This window comes from Agelaius phoeniceus, chromosome 14 (assembly GCF_051311805.1).
Source record: "Agelaius phoeniceus isolate bAgePho1 chromosome 14, bAgePho1.hap1, whole genome shotgun sequence".
NCBI lineage: Eukaryota > Metazoa > Chordata > Aves > Passeriformes > Icteridae > Agelaius > Agelaius phoeniceus.
Window position 1 is genome coordinate 3,420,291 of NC_135278.1, and position 19,425 is coordinate 3,439,715.

Sequence of the window (19,425 nt, forward strand, 5' to 3'; positions counted from 1 at the left end):
AAAACCAAAAATACTGACTAAACTCTGAGCTACACATCAAGTTTTCAACCTGACCCTCACAAATGTAGGAGTGATTTAACACAGCCCCTTCAGCAAATGCCCAGCCTAACTGATTAATAGAATATAATATAGGTTAATACCCTTAAATAAAATGATGTATTATATGGATACAATATACTTTATATAGATTATGTAAATATTGTAATACCCTTAAACTGCCTTTTGTTTTAACACCAGGAATGCAGGGTGAGAACTCATCAATTATATTGTCAGCTGCAGATTTCAGATATTTTAGGTTTCCTGCATGTTGCAATGGGGCACATAACCCCTTCACATGAGGTTTAAGGCACAAGTCAGTCATTAAGCATTTCTGATACAATATTTGGACTCCACCAGGCACAAACTCACTGATCACAATGCAGATGAAGACTTTCCCATACCACACCAAGCCAAAAAGCTTCAAAACACAATTTAGGCAGCATGTTCCTCCTTTCCCCACCACCTTCACTGAAATCCCTTCCTAGGAGCCACCTTCCCCCACTCCTGCTCTTGGCTCTTTGCTGGCATTGAAGTTGTTTTGTTTTTATTCCCAAGCCACTCATTTTACCCAAGAACCCCCCCAGACCACCTGCAGTGGGTGAAAAGTTAATCCAAGATGCTTCCAAGCCCCCTCTGAACTAACCTTTAGGAAATCCTAAACTCATCCTAGTGAGGAATCCAGCACACAGATTGTGCATGGCCAGGTGAACACCATAAACAAGGGAGAAAAGGAGGATGTAGTTTATGGGGAAAAAATCCAGAGAGAACCTGAGATACCAGGGTTTGCTTAACACATGAATTGGAAGCTGTAATTGCACACACCAGCAATCAGGATCAGCAATTCCACAGAACAGCCAACACATCCGGCACTGAGGAGCTCCAGCTCTGCCCATCCTTCCTGCAAAGCCAGAAATGCTTCCAAAGGGTGCAATCAGCACCAGACCCTGCTGATGACTGAGCACCAGCTCAAACACCCTTTGCAGAAGAAGAGAGAACTGTAAGGAGCACGTGGTTCTTAGCTCAACACTGCACAGGGCCATAAACTATAACCTGAATGGAAATCCTGAAACACAACTTTGTGCTGCCTAAAACAGCCATCAATTGTGATGCTGAGCAATCAAGCCTTTCAGAAATTCACTCTCAAACCAGAAGCTCCTTGGAAACCCAGTGGCCTGCCCAGCCTCCCATCCATCCACCTCCCAAAAAGCTGCTGCTGGTATCTGCTCAAACCCAGCAAGCAGCAGGCAAGGAACGAGCACAAATGCCCCAAAGAAACAGCCAAATTAACCAAAAAACAGCCACAATACACAAAACTCCTCTCCCTGCACTACAAACTCTCTCCACCAAACTAACCAGACAAATAAGACAATTAAGTAAGTGAAGGTTACAGGGTTAGGACAATTATTTGTTCTGAACTCCTCTGTACCCATGGCACAGTTCAGCTGAATTCCTGCACGAGCTGGCACCGAACGCTCCATGGACTCCAGAATGAATCTCTGTCTCTCTCACACTGCATGGACAGGTGATTTTGATAGAGGAGATTTCCTCAGAGGCAGGCATAAACAAACCATGGGAAGTGATTGTGTGCTGCTCCCTACAGAGCCAGTGGTGTTATGGAGATTGGGGTTTGCTTGTTTGCTTTAATGTCAGCTGAAAAATTGTGGTCAGCAGCACCTTCCCTTCTGGTCTTCCCAAAAAATTCCACCCATCTTGCCACGTTAAAGGCACAGCTGTCAGTGAATTCACCTGTCCAGGTAATGTTGGCAGTAACATTAAACAGAAAAACCCACACCACAACTTTCTGTAGCTAAAATCACCCCACTCCCCAACAGTTTTTTCATGCAAATGAGAACAGTGACCACCCTGAAAAAGGCAATTTTCATTTTCCCCCTCGAGGTTCAGAGAGAGCCAAGATTACTAATTGCTCCATTCCCTGGAGCAATATGAAATAAGATCCAGCATCCATCTGTATTACCACTGAAATACCAGTATGACCCTTAAATTCACATTCAGAGTATTAAAACATGACCTTGCAAAGCTACCAGAAAAAAAAAAACTGTTTAAAAATGCTGCTTTCTGGCCAAAGAGACACCAGATTCCCCCTGTGCTGGTTAAATTCCCAGCCACCCTCCTCGCTCCCATAAAGCAGTTCAGTATTTCTCTGAAGTTATTCAACAGCTGTGAAGGTCAAGTATTGTCCAAACTGGCCAGTCACAAACAAATCCACCTTTCACACCCATCTGTGCTTCAGCACCAAGTAAAACCCCAGCCAGAGGGGGGAAAGGACAGGAAATCAGCAGCAAAGGGTCCTCACCTGCTCTCCAGAGCACAGCTGATGCTTGCACGGGGCTTGGCTGACCCAGCCAGGGACCTGAAAATTGGGGCCAATGCAGTGGATGGGAAAGAACTATTTTTTTTTTTTCCATGTGTAAAACTCATAGTTTCAGCTAAAATACAAGAAATTTAAAAAAGAGCTTCAGTGGCACTTCTGAAGAATAAAAAAAAAAAAAAGGCTTTGGAAGCTTTAGATTTGAAGCTTCACAAGCTTCTTATGAAAAATGCAAGCTTTGAAAAACTTCTGAAGAATTAATATTCTTACTTTGGGCTCTTCTACTGCCAACGGACTACGGATGCTGTAACTAATAAAAAATAATTAATGCCAATAAACAGGCCCTTCATAAGGCTTCAGCTTCTCTCCTCCATCAAAGACTCATCTCATTCATTGGAACATTGTGCAGGAAACAAAATTCACCCACAGAACTTGTGTTTTCCACATTTGGTTCCCCTGTACTGTAACTGACAATTAAAATCCTCCCAAGTGCAAGGAAAGGAATCTGATTTTTTTTAATAAGGACACAGCTCCAAAAGCAGCTCCAGAGCATGGCAGAGACCTCACCTGGAATGGAACTGGGAAAGAGCTGGGAATTTGTGCCCAAGCCCTCCCCAGGACCCGGGTCTCATGCTGGGAATGAAACGACCAAGAAGTTCTCAGGAGTGCTCTGAGCACCCCAAGCCAGGTCCTGGCACTCCTGAGAGTCCTGCAAGATCCACAGGAGCTCATTTTCCTGCTAACCTCCATCTGAGAGTCCAAATACCCTCAAAATGTAAGAGTCTCATTGCATCACCACCCTCTCAGCTGTTTCAGGAAAAGGACAGTGACAATGCTGGGTTTTAATTTGTGAGGAGCTCCCTACCCTGGGGGCGAGCAGAGACAGAAAACGCCTTGGCTGTTTGGGGTTATTTCAGAAATCCTGACTCTCCTCTCTCCAAGGTGCTCAGTGGGGCAGAGGGGAACAGCCCCAGACACCACAAAGCAGGAAAGGAGCCTCACACCAAACCCACCACCAGGAGTCCCTTCTACACCACAGAAACCCCACAGCAGGAGGAGGAGGAAGCTGATACATTGGCAAAAAACCTAAACTGGTGTTAAGGCCAGGCCTACAAGCTCTGCCAGCCCCAGTGACACAGAGACTGGCACTGCAACACCTCTCAATGGGACAGCACAAGTCTGAGCTCAAGCTCCCTCTTAAGAGAGGCACCCTGGTCTGATGCCTAAGGAAAACAAAGCTACTGGCAGAGCCAGATCACAGTCCTGGCAGGGACAATTCAGAAAGGTGTTAAACTGAGGGGGTAAATTAATTAGCTGGGGTCCAAGCAATGCTGTTGGGCCAGCAGACTGTGGGTCCACCTCCCCAGCAGGGAGCAACACCAGTAAATGAAGACAAGGAGACTGATCAGAAACTTCTAGTGACACATCCACCCCGATTCTGAAGATGCAGCACAAAACAAAAGATGTATATAAGATCACTGAAAGGCAACAATTAGCCAGCAGAATTCTCCATCATGGGAGACCATCAAGACAAGAGCTTGGATAAATTAAGCAAATCAGTTATCTCGTAGTCAAAAGCTTTTTTAAAGGCAAACAAGACTGCAAATATAAATCACCTCCTGAATGCTTAAGGGTTAGAAGAAAATTCTGCCCAGGGACAACAGCCCCAGTGCTGCCCACCCCCAGATCCCTGTGCAGCTCCTCCAGCTGGGCTGGCACAGACCCTGCCTGGGACTGGAGGGCACTGGGCCAGTCCCTGGATTATTCACAGGGCTGACGTAGCCCTGCAGACACAGATCCACCTCATCCGTGTCAGTCTTTGGAGACTGCATAATCATAGCTCAGCCCATGCCAGAGCAACATGAGGAACACCTTCTGTACAGAAGAAATTCTCAAGATTTAAAGTTTTAACACAAGCTAACAAACGCCAGGGATGAAAGAAATCCTGGGATGAAAGATCTCCATGACACCTGCTTTGAATAAAAAGACATTGCTACAAAAATATCACAGACCTGCTGGTCTAGAGCCTTTGCTTCATGTCATTCCCCAGACATCAATTTGCAATAGAGGCACACAAAAGCAGCATTACACAGATTACATGCTACTCCCCTGAACTGCAAACAAAATCCACCCAGCACTACCACCACAGTCCAGAGCAGCAGAGCCACTTCCCCTGGCTGTTCCTAAGACAATGTGCTAAGGATAAGGGCTCAACACTCATTTGCAGAGCTGAGGGCTCCTCCTGCAAGCTTCCCTCTGGCTCAGCTTCCCAAACACTCCCCATTTCTCCTCATGTCAGCAGTGGTACCAACCCTCAGCACGGGCAGCAGGACAGGTTTTACACTCAATTCCTGCATCCTTCAGGCAAACCCCCACACCTGGATGCTCAAGGCAGCCCATCATCTTCAGCATCTGTAGCTTCACTGCTTTCTACACGACACAACACATGGCAATTATTTAATGTTTGGTTGTAACAGCACCCAGGAGCCCTAAAATCAGAAACCCCAAAAGGCTGAGATCCCACCACGCCTCTCACAGCACATACAGGTAAGAAATCAGGTGGATCCTCATGCTAGAACAGCTCAGACCCCTGCACAGGTGACAGGTGACACCAGGGGTGTGAACCACCAGCTCAGAGACAAGAGGGAAGAGCAAGGTTCCAACAAAACATGGTTTGCTCAGTTTTATGCCACATGCCTCATTTACTCACTGCTGGCAGCATCCACAAAATCAGGCTCGTCAAGCACCTGACTGTACACACAGGTAATGATTATAAAGCCAACTCAAGCGGGGCTAAAAGTACACAAAGATCTAGCATAAAAATAAAAAAGTGCAATCCTCTCCCAGGTGGAAAACAGGACTTTGAACGTAACAGGTGGATTACATAACAATTATTTTGCTCCCAATTCTCAGAATATATATTTTTTTTAAATACCCTCACAGAGCAAAAGCTGTCATTACTGAGAAGCAAGAGCAATTTTACTCTGGTAAACAGTCAGGCTACCCAGCCTCTCTCAGGGCCAAACACAAACTCAGCAACGGCAGCATCAAAGAGCCCCCACACAAGGACCAGGGCAAGGCCTGGAGCATCCATGGCTCTCCTTCCTGGATCCTGCCCAAGGAAAAGATTATTTCCTAATGCTGCTTTTTGTTTGCAACGGGGCATAAACTTCAAGGGGATTGTTCACTGCTGTGCTGGGGGAAAGCAGCACGGTTGGGTTGCTGCTACAATGGAAAAGCCTTAATATCCAAAAAACACACCTCGCATCGATGGCTGGGTCCCACACCCAGGACCCAACCTGAGCCAGAGCCCTTTGTCTGGAACACTTTCTCCCTGAGCCTGGGGCCTTCTTGGTCCTGCAAGCACATTTGAGCCTTTTCATATGTTCCTTTGCAGAGCCAGGAAAAAGATACACACGTGACCCATCACAAACCATCCACGAGGCCTCACCATCTCAAAAGAGAAGGACACCACCGAGGCACTGCCCCACACAGGCGTACTCCCTGTCCCAGTTTGGAAGTTAAAACCCACTGGCCACAACCTCTTCTCTTTTTTTCCATCTCAAAGAGACTCCTCAGCATTCAGAACTCGACCTTTAAGTGGGCTGCCAGAGCCTCGCCTCCAAAAGGCAACAGCAAACACACAAAAAAAAAGGAAAAACAAACCCACAAAAATCCCCCCTCCCCACCCCCAAAGCCGAGCAGAGGAGCAGAGAGGGAAAGGGGGACGAGGCACACGGGGAAGGCGGCCGGGTGCTCCCCTTTTCTGCCTCCCTTTTATTCCTGCTGAGTGTAGTAACACTTGAACTGGCTCTCTTTATTTGCAGCCGGATACGCGCTTTCAAAGATACTGTACTACTGTGTAGGCCAAGCAGGGACTCTCTTTCTTCCCTTGGTTAGGGCTTTTGGGAAAATAATTATTCACCAGAACTGCCATCGTGAACAGAGCAAGCTAAATCAATGTAGCTTTGTATGGGCCATTGCCACTGCAAAGCAAATACTCCATCAAGACATGGATCAGTGAGAATTTTATCACTAGGAATCCTTATGCACATCTTTGTGTATTTTTAATATCCACCTTACCCCTCCCCACGCTCCTGCACCCCACCCTCCCCACGGATTTGTCTTGTGTCACTGGCAGCTATGGGGCTTGGCCACACGATTCACATCACTAAAAACGTCTTAAATACACAGGTTTATTCTCCTTAAAAAAATTTATAATAAGGCATTGGTGCAGAGCAGATTTATTCACTGAACAGGTTGATTTATTTAACAGACTTGACATACATCAAAACCTACTATAGGCTTACATAATTGTTATCCATTTAGCAGGTCTGGTTCTTTTGTCAAGTATTTGTTTTTCAAAAGTGATTCACTAAAGACTGCTGCCTTCTGCACAGCTCACATACCTTAACAAATGCAGTCTTGCATGGGGTATTAGCTGAAGTGACTTTAAATTGCATCCTACCTGCTTGAGCGCTGCCGCTATTTTTTTAGCCTCTGTATTATTCCTTTACTAAACCACACGCACACCACCAAAAAAAAAAAAAAAAAAAATTTCAAACAGCAAAGCGAGAGGCAGGAGCGTGTGTAGAGGCACACCGAGCCCCGCTGGCAGCAGCGTGTGCCGCGGGCTCGCTGTTACCGCAGTACCACGCCGCTCCAGCGATGCCAGCAGGTACCTCCGAGTACCAGGATGTTGATGGCTGCACAGAGGTTTCGGGGCAGGGGGGACGAGCGAACCGCCGGGCGGAAACGAGGGGAAAACCTCCGGGAGGATTTAAGGACCGCGGAGCCGTTTTGTTTTCCCGCAAGAGGCTCATTGAGGAGGCCTCGGCTCGCACAGGCGCACCGCTCCCTCCGGCCTCACGCATCCACCCACGGCTCCCGGCCGCGGATCCCCCGCACACGCACCCATCGTGCGCGGCTTCCCCGCGGGAGGCGGAACGCGCCGGGGCAGCACCCACGGCACACCGATCGCCCCGGCGCTCACCGCCGGAACCCCACGGCTTGTTTGGGTTCATCCATCGCACCGCGCATCGCTCGCTCGCCTCGGGGCCGAGGAAGGATCGCGTTCCCCCCCCTCGGCTCCGGCATCCTCCTCGCACACGCACACCGGGCACATCCCGGGGCTCGGGGATGGCAGCGCCCGGGTGCCGACCGCACGGACCCGGCGCTCCGCCGCCCGCCAGACAGATGGTTAATTACATTCACAGCCGCATTTTGCGCTGGGATAGAGTTTCAGACAATGAGCCAGTTTTATTTGATTAGCCAGTTCTCTAGTTTAATGCGCGCGGTGACAGCTACTCCCAGGGCTGGGGCTTTTTTTTTTTTTCCCTTAAATAAAAATAAAAATCCCATCCCCCCTCCTTCATTATGTTTTTGTTCTGGCCGAGGCTGAAGTAAGCGCGGCCCCCGCGGCCGCCGGGGAACCCGGCGGGGCGGCGCCCCCGCCCCGCGCTGCACCTGCCCGGGGTGGGGGGGGGGACACGGCGCCAAGTTGCCGCCCCCCCCCGTCACCTCAGACCACCCTCGCACACACGCACACCCCGCAACTTCCCCGCAGGCCTCCGCGCAGGCCGGCGCTGCCATCAGCATCCCCTCCTCCTCCTCCTCCCCGCTGCCCCCGCGGTGTGCCGGCGCGGGAGGGGGGCTGCGTGTGGCTGAAGCTCCGCCGCGGCGGGACTCACCTCGGCGCGGGGCCCGCGATGGAGCGGGGGTCCCCCGCCCGCCGGGCGCTGCCGGTGCTGCGGCTCAGCGCTGCTCCATGCGCCCGGGGCCCGGCGCGCGCAGGTGGACGCGCCCGCCCCCGGCCCCCGCCTCCCGCCGCCGGCCCCCGCCCCTTCCCCCGCCGCCGCCGCCGCCGCCGCCGCCGCCGCCCCACGGACGGGCCCCCCGGCCCCGCGCTCCCTGCGCAGGGACGGGCGGAGGGCGGGAGGGAGGATGGGGGGCGGCGGCTCCCGCCTCGCCTCGCCCCGCCGCCGCTGCCTCCTCCTCCTCCTCCTCCTCGCCGCCGCCGCCCCCCAGGCCTGCGCCCATTCAGGAGGTGCCGGGCAGCGCCGCCGCTGCCATTGTTCGTTCTCTGGGAGCGGGACCCGCTGCCCGCCCCGCGCACCCGGCCCGGCACGGCCCGACCCGGCCCGGCCCTCGGGAGCGCGCACCGCGCCCGCTCCGGCCATAAAGGGCGCGCGGCCGCCGCCGGGCCCGGGCAGGTGCCGAGAGCTCGGCCGGGGCTGAGGGAACGGGGGCGCTGGGAAGGGTCAGGGAAGGAAGGAAGGACGGACGGGCCGGGCCGGCGGGGAGGGGACAATGGGCCGAGCGGGTGTCACCCCCGCGGACGGCTCGGCCGGAGCTCGGGAGTGGAACTGGCTCCCGGCACTGTCCATCCGGCTGAATTCTCCATAGTGGATATGGGAGTCACCTTAGGGCTTGCAGCAGCTTTTCTGATATATTTTCATGATCACGTTATTAATAACAGCGTCTAAAACCGTGGTTTACCTTCAGATGCCCATTCCCGGGAGGAGGCTGCCTCATCTCAGGCCGGCTGAGGACTCGCCGAGATGCCGGGCACGCCGAGGGAAGGAAGGCAGGGACAAACCAGGCGCTGCCTTTAGCCGAGCAGGAGGGCGACAAACAGTCCAGGCAGGAGCCAGCATCTCCGGAGTGCGTGAGCCGATAGCATCCTCCCCTCCTCGCAGGACCCCCCCGTGTCTCTGTGACACCCTCACATGAGCACCGTGGCCGGAGTTTCTGCACCGGGGACTGGAGGAAACTTCGGTTATTTCATCTCCTGAGTCAACAGAATGGTTCAGCAAATAGAAGGCAAACCAGACACACCTATTAGCCTTTAGGTTTATTTAAGTTCACTGTGATATTTAAAAGAGGTTTCTAGTCTTAAGTTATCCCTTGAGATGCCTTTTCATGTTAAACAGCACATACAATCTAAAAATTGATTAGCTAATTCTGTGGCTAAAATATTGAAGTATCAAACACTTTAGTCCTTGTTCCCACAGCATGAGACCCCCATCCATGCAGTAATAAAACAGGAACTTATGACAACATATGGAATGCTCTCTGAATTCAGAGCATTTTACACATGAACCTTCAGCACCGCAAAATAAACTAATCTCATTTTTTCTTCATTAACAGCAATACCCAGAACCAGGACATGCCATACATCACGTGTGAATAAATTATTCATTCCCACTGTGTCAGGGCACATGCTTGAAGGGGTGCAGCAACTGAGACCAGCAGTAAATGATTTGCCCAAGGCTACAGAGTGAGGTGGTGTCACAGTTTCTGGGAAGTAGCACTTCCCAGTCCTATCCCAAGTGGTGGCTTTCCTCTCCAGCCTCACCACATTGCTGTGGGAATCACACACTTCAGTCCCTGTGCCTTTGCATGTTTGCAACGCTGCATTTTGTTTCACTACCCCGTCATTTTCTTGGCAGAAAGATTCGAGTAATATAAATAAGTAATTAATCAGGGTCAGGTGAGATGGTGACAGCACACCTGGCAGTGCTCACTAAAATAAACACACAGGTGGATGGTGGTCATGAACTGCTTTCAAAATGAGCGAGGGGCAGGTTTTGCCCTCAGCAACCTCACATAGGGGCTGTGCCCTTGAAAAGTGCCACCAAAGGCACACAAGCAAATTTGGCAGCTCTTCTGCTGAGGCACCTCCCAGGGCAGGAATAACACGGCCAGAAGCACCTGGCAGAGCCACCCAGCTGCTGCCAATGCCTTTGGGAAGGTGCCACACTGGAGCTGTGTGCTGGAGGTGATGGCAATCACCTGGGTATAATCACCAAGATAAGATTAGAACTAAACCTGGGGGGGGGCCTTGGTGGAGATGAAAAGACACATTCAATTAAGTGAGCCTTGCACCTGGATCTAGTTTAGAAAGACAACCCAAGTATTTATTTAAGTGCTGTATTTCAAGGAGAGCACAAACATAAGGCTCAAAGATTATCCTTGGGCTGTGAAACAATACAATGCCTTTAGTTCCACTTACCTACACCACTCACTGAAGGTCCTTCAGTTACAGAACCACCACAATAGTGATTGACAGGCAGCCTGAAGTTCTGCACAGCATCTGAGGCAATCTGAAAAATCAACAGTCTGTGCTCTGTGATCTTTCCATGTAGTGCCACAAACAGATGTGGAAGGGGCACTGACAGGGTACCCTTGGCAGGGTATTCATTTTCCCACCTTGGCAGGGTATTTATTTTCCAGGCTGTCGGGTAGAGGCTCACAGGTGTGAGAACAAGGTTCTAAGAAAGCTCCTTTTGGCAGGAAGGGATGGGCAGCCCCTGAGCCAGGGGTGATTGTGCTGCCAGCCCAGCCCTGCCCCACAGCCCTGCTGTTCTCCTGGCCCCCTGCAGCTCCACTGCTGCAGCCAGCACTGTGATCATTCACTGCAACCTGCACCATGGAGCAGATCAGACATGTACATCTGTCCCAGCCTTCCAGCTGTCTTCACACAGAATCCATGTGCCCAGACATGGATATATGCCAGGATCCTCTGCCTGCTGGTCTCTCTAGGAAGCAGGAGTCAGTCTAAGAGAAAAGAACCTGGGTTATGACAAGAGGCCAATGCCACGGAGGTTTCCAGGTCTCCAAGTGCCCATTTTCTATCATTCCTTCTTTTCTTCATCATTCCTTCTTTTCCAGATTCAGGGGAGCCACTGCAGCACACCCAATACAGGTCAAATCCTTATTTTTCTGTGGCCCAACTAATGTCTGCTATACACAGCCCCTCTACTAAACCATACCAGAGGCAGAGATCCACCAGAGGATTCTGGTTTGCCCGTGGTATAAATGGGATTTTCAGAAGATCTCAAATCCTGCATTCTTGGGTGAGCCTGGTAAAGCATGGTTCAAGCAGAAAGCTGCCTAGATGTTATGAACCTTACAAACTCAGAGAGAAAGGCAGCAGGGTGGCAGTAGACATCACCCTCCAATCCCTCTCTAACACAAACAGCTGGAGAGGATTTCTTCCCCCACACTCAGACTTCCAAGACCAACTTCTGAACAAGAACAGTCTAACATGGACCATTGGCAGAGTGAGAAGCACTCCAGGAGGTGGGGTGGGGTTTTGACTCATGAGGGTGAAGGATTCCCCCCTTCTCCTCCTCTTCCCTTCCCAGATCCTGGCATGCGATTCAAAAGCACCAGTGTGCTGTGGGAAATAACCCTGAGCCTGCAAACAGTGAGTCCTTACTGAGCCCAAAGCCATTCCTGCAGAAGAAAGCTGGAATCATGAGCTGCACACACTGAATTTCTCCTGTCCTCTCTGGCACACCTGTCCAGCCTTACAGCTTTGTCAGGAAACCATCCCAAGCCACCCAAAGCAGCAGTGCAGGCTGAGCCCCCAGCTGCAGACAGACTCCCCCTGCATCCCTGGCTGTCTGCATCCCCCCTGAGCTCTGTCTCAGAGCAGCTGCAGGAGCAGAGCTGATGCTCAGCCCACACCTTCTCTTTGCCCCCATGCTCCAGACATACCCAGGAGATGCCTGAGGCTGTCGCTGACCTTGAGGGGAAAGACAAATTTCCAACGTGCCTGACAGAGCTGCGGAAGGACCGAAGGTGAGGAGGGTCCCTGAGGGGTTTCCAGGCTTCTCCATTCCTTGACAGGCTCCTTGCTGCACCAAGCACCCCAAAGACACCCAACCCTGCCTCACAAGGCTAAAAACCTCCTTCTTCAAGTCAGGCAGTTCCAGCAGGGTCACAGCCTCTGAGGCTCCCCTGGCCCCATTAAACTGAGCTGCTCATGGGCTCTGAGCCCCCAAATCTGTCCCTGCCTATTCCTTCCTTTCTCCCACCTTCCTTCCAACATCTCAGCTTTAGATTGTAAATCTTCCTTTAAATTGTGCATTTCTCTTACCAGTTCCCATGGCCAAACCCCTCCTTGGTGGTGCCTTCTGAGCAGGAGGAAAGGAAAGCTCCCATTTGTGCCTGGGCCAAGGCAGCGCTCTGGGGACAGAAGGCTCTGTGTGCCCTCGTTCCCTTGGCAGGAACAGCAACCTCGGCCTCTTCAGGGGAGGTGACTGGATTAGCAGGGCACAAAGGGAAAAAAGGGAAGAAGAAAAGCAACCAGTAACAGCCAAAAAGTCTCAGGCATGGCCTGGTGTATTTGCAGTGAGCCAGAGCACAGGTTGGAACAAAACCTGGAGAAGGCAAAGGGATCAGGACATCACAGAGCCACAAACTGCTCTGGATTCACTGCAGCTTGGATCTTCTCACAGGCAGGAAATCCATGACTGGCAAGGATGAACTGCAGAGGTGCAGGGCAGTTTCTGGTATCCCAGGGTTTAAGGCCAGTTGCTGCCTTGGCTGAGCTGGCTGGCACCTGGAAGTGCTGGGTGAGGATGGCAGAGCCCAGAAGGGCTGGTCAGGACTCTTTGGTCACAGCTGGAAACTCAAATTCTGTATTGCAATTCCATCCTTCCCATTGCACTGTGGCTCTTCTGGAGCTGCTCCACAAACCAGCAGAGCCAAGCCCTGTTTATTGTGGGTGGAGCTGTTACTTGTAGTGTTCTATAAATGATTTCCTTTCTTTAGGAAACGTGCAACTCTTCGTGCCCAGAGGCACCTTGTGCTTTTCTCTCTTGTTTCAAGTGCAGAGGACGCTGTAGTGGTGAGCAGAGGTCCCATAGAGCAGAGCTGGTGGAAGGGGTTGATTTTAATGCCAGCAGAGCTGCCACAAAACACAGAGCTCTTGGCATCTGCAGAGCTGCTTGGCCAGCCTTATTCAGAAATAAACCCATCTCACAGAAATCATAAAGGTGAATTCCTCTGGTCTCTGAAGGGAACATTCAGGAAATGCCCACTGCCTTTGAACCCAAACATCCTGGAACTGTTCTCCTGAAGCACCAACGCCTCAGAACGTTCCCTGAGTTGATTTCCAACTCACCTGGGTAAATTCCATGAGCTCTCACCTCTGCCTCAGCCTGCACAATCACCAAGGTTCAGCTCTCTTTAAGCCCCATCTAATTATGCAATTTAACTGCAGCAAGAACAACAGCTTTGCTGAATATGCAACAGTCTCCTCATTGTGTTTTGATGGGGGGAGACCGAAGGAAAAGGCAATTTCATTTAAAGTTCAGGCATTTCTATGGGGCTCCTCCGATGTGAAGGGGACAGAGGCCTCTCTGTGTCAGGTGAATCTGGAGTCAGAGACATTTTCCTGGTGTTTCTCGGGTGCAGCCACAGCCACCTGAACACAATGGCCCAAACCCTGGCGTTTTTCCTGCTCATTTTTCTCCAGGACTGTAGTTCATTAACTCCAGTAACGCAGTTTCATTAATGTGCATTAACCAATGACTTTCCCATTACTGCTGCTGTCTCCAATCAAAGACTCATTTATGGAAAACAAGGGCAGAGGGAACAACATGCTTTGGCAGCTGTAAGATCATACGCCCAGAGCTTTATACCCTCTGTCTTATATTTTTACGTTAAAGTATCACGAGCTATTACCATATTTTTCATTATTATTTGTGGCACTAAATACTGCAGCTCCCAGTGCCAGATGGCAAATATTCAGAATAAAAATAATGCAAGGCCAATCTTAGAAAGACTCAATGTGAGTGTAACAGCATGTATTCATCCTCCTTTCCTAATGCACATGGTTAAAATATTAGCAGACTTAAAATCTGGTTTTCCAATTTAGAGGAGTCACATATTACAGAATGATATGCATGCATATATACATATATTTAAATATGTACATATAAAATTTTTAATTTCTTTCCATTCTATTTGCATGTTTCAAGGGTCTTAACATAATACATGGACACATCATCTTTCACTCCTCAGGAGGTTATTTTAACCAGGAAAGAAAACCAAATAGTTTCAAAATGGAACATAAGCAAAACCCTTTTTCTAGAAATTGTTATTGGTACAAAATAATTTTTTTTTTAATATATAAACAGCTTGAGTCCTAAACTTAACCAGATGGAAACGTGCCTACAAAGCGTTGGATCTAATTCAGAAGAGACTGACAGCCAACAGATGAGCCAATTTAGCCCATCCCATGCCAAAAATGGTCAATCATGTTATCTTATGTGTGACTCGACTCTGGCAGATGCCAACTCTATCCAAACAACTTCAAGCATCTTTTTGGAAGACTGGATTATTTTACACACACTTTTAAAAAATCATAATAATGCTCGATTTTTCTGGAAAACTTCCACTTAGCTTCAGCATTTTCACAAGAGATTTTTGATTAATTTATTTTAAGGATAAATCCTTTTATTTTATAGCCTAACAGAAGAAATGTTTTCCAACCCAACAAAGCCTGAAAAAAAAATTACTAAATTGCAGTTCAGTGACAGACCCCCATTTGTTTAAATATTCATACAAGGAAAGCTTTACACCTGTGCAAATCTTCCTTAAGCCAAATGTTTGCTTTCAACAACACAAAGAATCACGACAGGAAGCACAAGTTAAAGGTGCTTCCTGTATCCTTCATTACCTTCCCCAAAATTAAAACTAAAGTTAAAACTAAAGGAGTTTTTTACATGTTGAGTGACTACAAGCAAGGATTAAAAAAAAATATTCATAATCTCTTAGTGAATTTTCTTTTGTTGCTTATCAGAAGACCTATCAATCACCTGCCTCCACCTTCAACAGGACAGGACTTCCACCTCAGTGTCCTCTGCAACCCACCCACTGGGCAGCACAGAGCTGGTCTACTGGTTTTTCCTTGTGCTAATTTGAAAAATAAAAAGGAAAAAACCCACTTATTCAGTGATCACTCCATCACTGACAGCACAGGACCATTCAATCCCTCTCCAGTGCTAAGCCCTGTATCTGCTGTCAGCTTGGGCTCTGCTTAAACTCAGTCTGAATTTTAGCTTTCCCCTAGCACCCTAGGAGGGCTCAGGTGATGAGAGTTCTCTGTTAGACTGAGAGCTGCAGAAACCCCTGCAAACACTTAGCAGCTCATCATCTTTCACTGGACACCTTGAAAGGGCATATTTTAAAAGATGGATGTTTTCAAATCCAATGTTTCCAGAGAACAGTGCCAGCTTTCCTGCCACACACAGGGCAGAGGTTCTGCTCATAGCCAGCACTTTGGGTTGTCTTCTTGGCAATCACACACAAGGTTGCAATTTCATTTTCCATTTGTCCAGGAGGTAATTGCAATGCCTGTGTGAAGTGACCTTCCTGCACACGGAGCCAGGTAATTATCCACGGGACTTGCAGCAGCCTCTCCATTTCCAGCCTTTTTATAGAGCTCTTTATGATGGCAGGCCCAAGATTTTGAGATCCACAGACATTCATCTAGGCTGATGTCTGGACATTTTTAGAGATCTTCCTTATAGGACAAACAGATATTCTCAGCTGTGTGAGCATTTCCTTACACTGGTCCTGCTCCTCAGAAATGGTGTCAGGGTGTGTGCGACCAGGGGAGTGGCTGCAGGTGTTCACGTTGGACTTGAGGCAACTCTTACAGAAAAGGTCACACACATTTAAAGGATTCACTTCTGCATTTCCCAAGCAAAAAACCCTCTCGTTTCAGTGGATTGAAACACCAGGGTTTAGGTAACCACACCTTCCTTGCATCAAACTTGTCCCTAATTCATCCTAGCTATAGATTTATAGATTATAAAACCATGGAATCATGGAATTGTTTAGGTGGGAAATGACCTTCAAGATAGAGGATTTATATTGTTCTCATACCTTGTCAGCCCTAAGGCTGGTGGGAAGGTATGGAGTCCTTGGAAAGAATCACAAACTGCTGGAGAAGCCTTTGGAAAAAATGGAAAAGTTAGATTTTATCCTCTAGGTGCATTTGGGTTTTTAAAATAACAATTATGTCATTTCCTCTGTTTATGGATATTTAGCCAGTGGGTAACCAAACACTTCAATCAGCCTCAGCCAGGCTGATCCCAGCTTCTCATTGGCCCAGATAACCTCTGGCTGAAGAGCAGCTCAGCACTCAGACAGTGCCAGGGGCTTCCCTTTGTACACACTGCACACTCACAGCCACTGCCCTCCTCTGCTGTACACTCTGCAGTGCAAAAACTGGGCCTGGGATTCAAAAACTCTGTTGGCAACAGCTGGGTGACTCAGCAAGTATAGTTTTTTCTACAGCAAGTACAGTTCTTTTCTGCACCTATTTTAAAGAGTAGCACTGGCTGAATTGGTTGTTGTGTGCTGTCAAACCAATGTTTCCTTCAGTTCCTGCCACCACTCCCACAGGTCTTACAGCAGGTTCAGTGAGAACTTCAGGGCAAGTGTGCATTAAAACAAGTAGATGGTACCTACAAAACATAACATAAACTTTAGCTGCACTGCAAGGAGCCTTGTATTCAGTCACAGGGCACAACTGACTCATCCAGGGAATCTTCTTTAGAAAGACACAGCTCTTCTCCTTGGCTGCTCACACTAATGCCTCATGTGAGCTCCTCAGATACACTGGTGAACCTGTGAGTTTACAGCTCTCCTGCCACTGCCCATTTCAGTTTAAGTCAGGGCAGAGTTGCTCTGAGCCATGAAGTCATTGGTGAGTGTTCACTCCCCACACAGCCAGCACAGCACCCCAGAGCACTCAGCAGCCAGGGCTTCACCAGCCTCCTCCATCTCCTGCTCCTGCAGAGTTCATTGGCCACTGTTATCACTTCATTACCTCCTGCAGTCAGGGAGGAACAATCTGTCGAGAAACTTCCTTTTAATCTGGCTCAGGTGTTGGGATGTGGTCATTTGTATAGAAATTCACCTGGATGGTGGTGTGGCTGCTCAAGGGAACCGCTTTGGAACACAGCCACTCCTTCTCCATGAAATATCACTGGATCTTGCTGCAGTCAGTGGCAATAAAAACAAGTGTGTTGAACAGATGTCACAAACCGTTCCCAGGCTGTCACAGCTTTCCAACGTTTTCCAGTGGATTGTTATTAGCAGATCCCTGCAAGTCAGCAGCAAGCGATGCCGCCTCTGACTCCGCTCATCCCGCTCCGACTGATGACGTGAGCTGTCAGACTGTAAACTCAGAGTTGTCACATAGCTGTAATTTGCAGATTTAGTAAAAGAGCTTAACATTCCTTTGAGTAAAGTACTTAAGAGATGTATTCCATGGGATTTATGGGCTGTGAAAGTCTGTGTGGTTTTCAGCTAGAGCGGGATCTCCATAGGACAGCTCGAGTGTCAGCAAAGCAGCTTTGGCCTAAATCAGAGACTGCCATTAGATGTGAGCTTATATCCACTGAAGGAATTTCCACAGGGACTCTGCTATCAAGTCTGAAAACAGCCCTTTGGAGGATTTGCTTTTCTAGATACCTACTGGAATCACACGGGCATTTATTTACTGGAACTTGACTGCTTCCCAGCAGGCTAAATAATAGCTAGAAAGTTTAGGGCCTTCAATTACATTAAACAAATCCCTCAAAATAATCAACAAAACCCACTTTTTTTTCAGCTTCCATAGCTGATCATGCACCAAAAAGTATTTTTTATGGCTCCCTTTTGTTTTCATGAGTGTTATTTGCATTTGACCTGCTGTTCAATGATTCCTGGACCATTTCCATCAGGAAATAATTTCAGTGCTGCAGCCCAGCTTCTGTTGTTCCCTTCTCACTGGACACACTCAGTACATTTATACATACCAGGGCTCGATGGTGTGGCATTTCCTGTATGAATTAGGAGTTGAGAGCATTGCTCACCTGTGAATCACACACACACCTCCTGAAGGAAGATACAAAGTGTTGGAAACACCCCACACCAGCACATGCTGGACACGTGGCTGTTGTGCCAATAAATTCTTCCCAGCTTCGATGCCATTGCATCAGGGAAATATCCAGCAAAATCTGGCAGAATTAAATTAATTCACGTACAAACCTAAGACAGAAGTTGCACAAAGTCTTAGGAATATTTAAGCAACTTTCAGCCACTTTTTGGTACAATATTTTGATTAGAGAATTCATTAACTGCTTGAAGTTCCAACTCCCAGTTTTGTTGGGACCATAACTCAGGCAACAGAAACTATTAAAAACCCCACATAATGGGCTAAATCTTGCTCATGCTGCTCTTCAGGAGGTAACATTTTAGCCATGGAGTTCTACACTTGGTGACAGAAGGTTTCTGTGGTTATCTGGAGATTCCTAACATCAGAAATTCCTGATAAGAAAGCAGAAGACAATACAACTGCTCCACATATTGCAGCAGCACAGCACCCAAACACACCTTCAGCAGCCAGGTTTGCTCTCTGCAGCAGCACTAAGCAGGGTTCTTGTAAACACTGAGTTTTAGTGGATGTGACATTCAAATGGATCTTTCCATGCTGTGGGAATCATGTGCACAGGCTGCTGTCTGCAAAGCTCCCTGAGCATTCTGGAAGCACAGCTACCTCACACAGACATGCTGCTGAAAATGAGACTCCTGGAGAACCCCAGCACCACCTGAGCCCAGCAGGCAAGAAGAACCACCTGGGGCAGGCTGCTGGAGCAGGCTGCTGTTTCAGGTGACCTGAAGCCCAAACTGGAATATGCAGAGGCTGCGACACAGCTCCCCAAGCAGCATTTCACTGGACAAACCTGTCCCTGGGAGGCTGTGCCTGCAGACATCCAAAGGCAGCACAGGAACCTTCACAGTGCCCCATTCCACTGAGGGCACCTCTGCAGGCAGCACCTCTCCACAGAACATCTGAGATAAAGCCCAGCCCTAAGACTGAAGCTGCAAATGCTCCCTCCAGTTTATAGACAGGAAGTGTTCCAGGGAGAATTAGGGAATTACAGCCCCAATAAGGGGAGAGGGAGGAAGTGAGGCACAAGGTAAGGTCATGTCTAAGGAGGAGAGATCAGCTCACATACAAAGCCCAAGGGGCCCCTGCACATGGCCACCGTCGTGCAGGGCCCAGATTGGCACTCACTGTTGGGAGTGAAGGGATTGAATGGAGAGAATCTTCCTTCTCCATTAACCCAAGCTCAGCACTCTGCATTTCCCTTCCTCTGACATTTAACTACTGTAAAAAAAAATATTGTTTTTCTTAAAAAAAAGGTCTGTGTACTGTACAACATCAGGTCATTAATTTTTACCCCGTAGATTTCAGAAACACT

The 19,425-nt window shown here is 48.8% G+C and overlaps 1 protein-coding gene across 3 annotated transcripts in view; it reads right to left on the bottom strand.

The window, feature by feature from the left end:
- The window catches only part of NEXMIF (neurite extension and migration factor), a 180,149-nt gene extending 167,788 nt beyond the window's left edge, over positions 1-12,361 (bottom strand). The window contains exons 1-3 of one of the 3 annotated variants that reach the window (XM_077186016.1): positions 12,255-12,361; positions 10,383-10,927; positions 8,867-9,158 (exon numbers count right to left, since the gene is read on the bottom strand). The gene's annotated coding sequence lies outside the window, so the exon portion shown is untranslated. Of the gene's footprint in view, positions 1-6,836; positions 7,208-8,058; positions 8,206-8,866; positions 9,159-10,382; positions 10,928-12,254 lie in introns of those variants that run through there. The other 2 variants (XM_077186015.1, XM_077186017.1) reach the window with 2 other exon arrangements.
- Positions 12,362-19,425: the final 7,064 nt, after the last annotated feature.